Here is a 6,550-nt window from a genome sequence, read left to right as displayed (position 1 = left end):
CAGCTCGATCAGGAACAAAACCCTTGCATCATTATATAATAAAATACATTGTGTGTTACATGTTAAAAATGTTCCTGTTGTTTCTGTGACTGTGTGTATGGCTGTGTGAGAATTGGTAAAATGAGAGGCAAGATGTAACAACTGGATCATACGAACTGGATGATAACTTGGAGGCAGCCTGTGTCTTGCCTTTCTCTTACCCCTTCGATGCTCTTTAGGCAAGTTCATCCTGGGCGGCCTCCTTCAGGAGAGCCAAGTTCTTGTGCTTTCGGAGAAGTAGGGCAGGATTTTCATTGGGCTGTGGAGGCGGGATTGGAGGCGTGTGGGGGGTTAAAATCCCAAAATCGGGGGGCACGAACCTATCCCACCCCCAACCCGCCTCCATGCCTGTTTCAAAGGAGGCGGGTACCCGACCCGCACTGGGACCCGCCTCCCCGAGGCGGGAAGGGGATTAGTGCCAATTAACTGCCTGTTAGCGGGCAGTTTTTAGCCTAATCCCTATTTTCATTCTTGGTGTGGGGTTCCCGACAGCTCCAAACCACGCCAAGTTAGCGAGTTGGGCCGTCGGGCTGAAGGGCTTGGAGGGGTCGAGATGTCCAGTGTTCAGGTGAGTGATGGGTGCATGAGTGCAGAGGTAAGTGTGTTTGCTGTGTTTAAAGTGTTTAAAGAATTTTTACTTACCTTTACTGCCTTCCTTCCTTCAGGTCTCGGGAGTCCCTCATCTCACCGGCACAGAAAGCAGAATGGCCGCGAGCTGTCAAAAATTGCAGCATTCAGCTTTCTGTTCCGGAGAGATCTCGAAATCACCCTGAGAGGAAGGAATTAACTTAGAGTACAGATTGTCAGTGTTTGACAGCTTCAAACAGCTGTGAAACACTGATATTTCATCTGTCAAAAGGCCTTGACAGATGAAATATCGACCTGTGACATCATCTGTTGCCAGGTGGCCCTTAATTGGCCTGCTGAGCCCACTGGGCGGGCTCAACAAGGTCAATCAAGTCAAAATCACGTGGGTTGGCTACAACTCGATGGGGGCGGGACTACAACCCCGAAAGTTGTAGTCCTGCCTCCTACCCGCCTCCTCAATGAAAATCCAGCCCGTAGTCTTTCCATGTTGTAAGGTGAAGGGGAACGTGCACAAGTGGCGCACTTGTGTGGAAGCTGCTGTCCACCGCGGGTCCCAGGAAGTGACCATGTATCATGCAGCTAGGCTGTGTTACAGTGCTTGTCTGTGTTAGCCATTTGACAATATGACAGTGCTAAGGTTTGCAATGATGTTACAGCTGTAATGTGGGCCTGCCTGGTCTGCACTAGAACCTGTAAGGTTGTGAGTGAGCTTGGCATGGGCAAGCAGTAAACATGCAACAGATTATGCTGCAACATTTTGTGGTACGCATACACGTCCCATGTAACTGGTTAATGGAGCCCGTGGTCTACAGCGCAGCAGTGATACCCGCCCTCCTGTACGCTTCAGAGACATGGACCATGTACAGCAGGCACCTCAAAGCACTGGAGAGGTACCACCAACGCTGCCTCCGCAAGATCCTGCAAATTCATTGGCAGGATAGGCGCACCAACGTCAGTGTTCTTGCTCAGGCCAACATCCCCAGCATCGAAGCTTTGACCACGCTCGATCAGCTCTGATGGACGGGCCACATCGTCCGCATGCCCGATACGAGACTCCCAAAGCAAGCGCTCTACTCAGAGCTCCAACACGGTAAGAGAGCCCCAGGTGGGCAGAGGAAACGCTACAAGAACACCCTCAAAGCCTCCTTGAAAAAGTTCAACATCCCCACCAACACCTGGGAATCCCTGGCCCAAGGCTGCACAAAGTGGAGGAGAAGCATCCGGGAAGGCGCCGGACACCTCGAGTCTCTTCGTCAGGAGCAAGCAGAAGCCAAGCACAAACAGCGGAAGGAGCACACATCAACCCAAGCACCCCACCCACCCGCCCCTTCAACCACCGTCTGCCCCACCTGTGACAGAGACTGTAGGTCCCACATTGGACTCATCAGTCACCTGAGAACTCATTTTTAGTGTAGAAGCAAGTCATCCTCGGTTCCGAGGGACTGCCTAAAAACAAGTAATGGAGCAACTGAATAGGATGACTTTGGCACCTTCCTTAGGGTGTGACAACTTTTCCTATGTTTGCTCCTAGATCTTGTGTGTAATGCACGCAGTGTTGATCCTGGCTGCCACCTTATGCCAGGCATGCTGTCCTCTAGGAAGCATGCACTGGAGAAGCAAACAGTGCAACCTTTCTCACACCCACCTCATGCTGAAGTAGATCCATTCTGTCAACCACAACAGCAACTACTTGCATTCATACAGCGCCTTCAATGTAGGTAAACGTCCCCATGTGCTTCATAGGATCGAATCAGACAAAAATTGACACAGAGCCAATAGACGAGATCTTCGGAGGGGTGACTAAAAGCTTGGCCCAAGAGGTGGGTCTGAAACAAGGAGAGAGAGGTCGAGAGGTGGAGTGGTTAAGGGAGGGAATTCCAAAGCTTGGGAGCTAGGCAGCTGAAGGCACAGGGAGTGGGGCAAGTGTAAGAGGCCAGAGTTGGAGGAATGCAGAGTTCTCGGAGGGCTGGAGGGCTGGAGTAGGTTACAGAGAGAGGGAGGGGCGAGGCCAGGGAGGGATTTGAACGGAGGATGAGAATTGTAAAATGGAAACAGGGGTACAAGTGCAATGCCACTCTGTCGCTAACTTACATACTCAATTCCCTGCCTCCACATTTATTGGCTAGTGAGATTAACGCTCATGTCCATAGCATAGTGTGACTGTGAATTAGTGGGATCAAAAAGGTCAACAATTATATCAGTAATCAAACATTTGATGTGATACAAGCAATATTTTGACTTCTTGGGATAATCACACTGATTGTATGGAAACATATAGCTGAAAGGAGGTTTAACAGTGGAGGAAATGAGTTTTGGGACATAACAATCTGACACTAATGATGTCTTATTGACAAAGCATTGGAAAGATTAACCTTCACTGTTACTGATGTCTTACTAAGCCATGATCCAAATTATGCACAAAGTTAATGAGTAAACTATTTTAATTTTATTTTTAAATGGCGTCAGGCATCATATCATGAGTCATGCCCAAGAATAGCATTTCAGTTTGGATTTATGGGAAAACAAGACACTGCTCTGAAATAAACTTATAAGTCACAAGATATAAACTGTGTGTCACAGCTGAAAGCAGACGTGACTAAGTTGCCATAGCAGCCACACTAATATTAGATTAGATGTCTCCCTATTTTTTTAGTTACTTTTCCCCCAGTTTTCAGGTTCTCCTATGGCACACAGCATCCTACAAACTGGAAAGGTAAAGGATGGTCTCTCAGGTCTCTGCCAGTGTGATTCTTCACTATAATAATGAAGGCAAAATATTTTCTTTTTATTCATTCACAGGATGTGGGCATCGCTGGCAAGACCAGCATTTATTGCCCATCCCTAGTTGCCCTTGAGAGGGTGGTGGTGAGCTGCCTTCTTGAACCACTGCAGTCCGTGTGGTGAAGGTGCTCCCACAGTGCTGTTAGGGAGGGAGTTCCAGGATTTTGACCCAGCGATGATGAAGGATCGGTCGATATATTTCCAAGTCAGGATGGTGTGTGACTTGGAGGGGAACTTGGAGGTGGTGGTGTTCCCATGTGCCCGCTGCCCTTGTCCTTCTAGGTGGAAGAGGTCGCGGGTTTGGGAGATGCTGCTGAAGAAGCCTTGGCGAGTTGCTGCAGTGCATCTTGCAGATGGTACACACTGCAGCCACGGTGCGCCGGTGGTGGAGGGAGTGAATGTTTAAAGTGGTGGATGGGGTGCCAATCAAGTGGGCTGCTTTGTCCTGGATGGTGTCGAGCTTCTTGAGTGTTGCTGGAGCTGCACTCATCCAGGCAAGTGGAGAGTATTCCATCACACTCCTGACTTGTGCATTGTAGATGGTGGAAAGGCTTTGGGGAGTCAGGAGGTGAGACACTTGTCACAGAATACATAGCCTCTGACCTGCTCTTGTTGCCACAGTATTTATGTGGCTGGTCCAGTTAAGTTTCTGGTCAATGGTGACCCCCAGGATTTGATGGTGGGGGATTTGATGATGGTAATGCCATTGAATGTCAGGGGCGGTGGTTAGACTCTCTCTTGTTGGAGATAGTCATTGCCTGGCACTTATGTGGCGCGAATGTTACCTGCCACTTATCAGCCCAAGCCTGAACGCCGTCCAGGTCTTGCTGCATGAGGGCATGGACTGCTTCATTATCTGAAGAGTTGTGAATGGCACTGAACACTGTGCAGTCACCAGCGAATATCCCCACTTCTGACCTTATGTTGGAGGGAAGGTCATTGATGAAGCAGCTGAAGATGGTTGGGCCTAGGACACTGCACTGAGGAACTCCTGCAGTGATGTCCTGGGGCTGTGATGATTGACCTTCAACCACCACAACCATCTTCCTTTGTGCTAGGTATGACTCCAGCCAGTGGTGGGTTTTCCCCTGATTCCCATTGACTTCAGTTTTACTAGGGCTCCTTGATGCCACACTCGGTCAAATGCTGCTTTGATGTCAAAGGCAGTCACTCTCACCTCACCTCTGGATTTAAGCTCTATTGTCCATGTTTGGACCAAAATAATACAATACCTTCATAAGAAAAGCTCCCAAGTTCTGACAGTGCAGGAGAATAATCTGGAGTCACTCCTGCTCCAAATGTTCTTCTTTCCTTCCCTGTGGAGAAGGTCCGAGCCTCTGCCTGGATCTTTCTCTTATAGTGTATGGGAGAAAAATTGGGATGCTTTGCGCCTCCTGTTAGCACCCTGAGCTAACGGGACGCAAAGCCCCTAGCACCTGGGCGCGGTGCTGCTAACTCCTCCCGCGAAATTCAGCGGGTGGTTCGTGGCGGTGGTAGCCGGTAGCGCCCCATGGCGCTGTGCCTCCGCCGATGATGTCATCACTGTGCGCAGAGCCCCGCTCATGCCCCGGCCGCAACCTTCGCTCGTGTCCCCTGACCTACCGCCGGATGCTATCTCTGACAGGGTCAGGGTGCCGTGTTTTGGCCGCGGCGGTGCAAATTAAAGGGCAGGTGCCGGGCGGCCATTTTTTTTGGACCGCCTGCCAGCACCTGCACCCTTTTGCCTCCTCCTGCGGGGTGCCGGCCGTGATCGATCAGCCAGGCACTCCTCTTGCACACCGGGCTCTTTGGCCGGCACCCCGCTCCCCGGTGGCCCCCATGCGCGCTGCGCTAGGCTCCTGCCCTTTAATCGGGGGAGGGAAGCCTGTAATATCGCGGCGCTACATGCCGACACACGTGGGACTGCTGCACGTAACGCCGTGATATTGAATGGGAGCGCCCCAAGAGGGAGGGGGAGCGCTTCCAGTAGCCCCGCCTCCTGCTTGGGGCGCTACCATTCAATTTCCGGCGCGGGGGGCGCAAACTCTTTCGAGGCATTAAAAGTAGTGCCCCGGCGAAGTTAGCGCCCCAAAGGGGGCGCAACCCAATTTTTCCCCCTATGTGTTTAAATGGCATGGGCTAACTCATGTCCAATTTATTTTCACTCTCCTTTCTGTGGTTCAATGTGTGGGAAATTGCAGATTGAAACCTACATCAGATTGACCATGCATCAATGTGTGAGTATACTAAAGGGCAGCACCACTGGACACCAAGTGCTAATATAGAAACATAGAAACATAGAAGATAGGAGCAGGAGTAGGCCATTCGGCCCCTCGAGCCTGTTCCGCCATTTAATGGGATCATGGCTGATCATCCAAATTCAGTACCCTGTCCCTGCTTTCTCCCCATATCCCTTGATCCCTTTAGCCTTAAGAAATATATCTAACTCCTTCTTCAATATATTTAATAAATTGGCCTGTGGTAAACCACTGTTTGTATTCCTGTTTGTCCTGTTTGTATTCCACTGTGTACATGCCTGGACATGCCTCGGCTGACTCCTCCCACAGGTCCTAGTATAAAGGTGACTGCTCCCCAGCCCTTTGTATCCTGGACCGGTCGACCACGCGAGGCAGACCTCCATTCTGTTGTTAATAAAAGCCTTTAGTTACTCTTCTAACTCTCAGGCCTAGAAATTGGGTTTTGGCGCAGCGACGGCTTTAGCGCCGGAAGTTAGTGCCGGAGCTAAGTCGCGCTGGGCGGGCCAAAAATTCACTACTTCTGCGCCCAAACGGCTGCCGGCGCTGCTGAAAGCTGTTAGCGCCTGAAAACTGGCGCTATGCGCTGAATTTCGGCGCTATTCCGGCGCTGCGGCGCCCGCTGCGGTGCGGCAGGTTCGGGAAGTGCAGGCCTCCTCCTTCCCTTAAGGAGGAGCTGCCTGCACCCGGCCGCAGCCCGCGATAATCTTTTTAAAAATGAGCCCGGCACCTCGGACAAGTGCCGGGCTTGCTTCTGTTCCGGGGTGGGGGGGGACGTCCGGGGAGGGAGCTGCGGCCAGGCGGGCGGCGGGAAAGCGGCCGGCCGCCGCGGGGCCTTTAATGCGCCGGCGCAACGTTCTGTAAGGCACCTCTGCCAGAACGTTGCTTGCGGCTGCCACGGGCGAGGC

Source organism: Somniosus microcephalus, chromosome 30, assembly GCF_052327205.1.
Source record: "Somniosus microcephalus isolate GS21.2 chromosome 30, FLI_Smic_1.0, whole genome shotgun sequence".
Taxonomy (NCBI): Eukaryota; Metazoa; Chordata; class Chondrichthyes; order Squaliformes; family Somniosidae; genus Somniosus; species Somniosus microcephalus.
The sequence above is the reverse complement of the archived record's forward strand: the minus strand, read 5'-3'. Positions refer to the sequence as shown.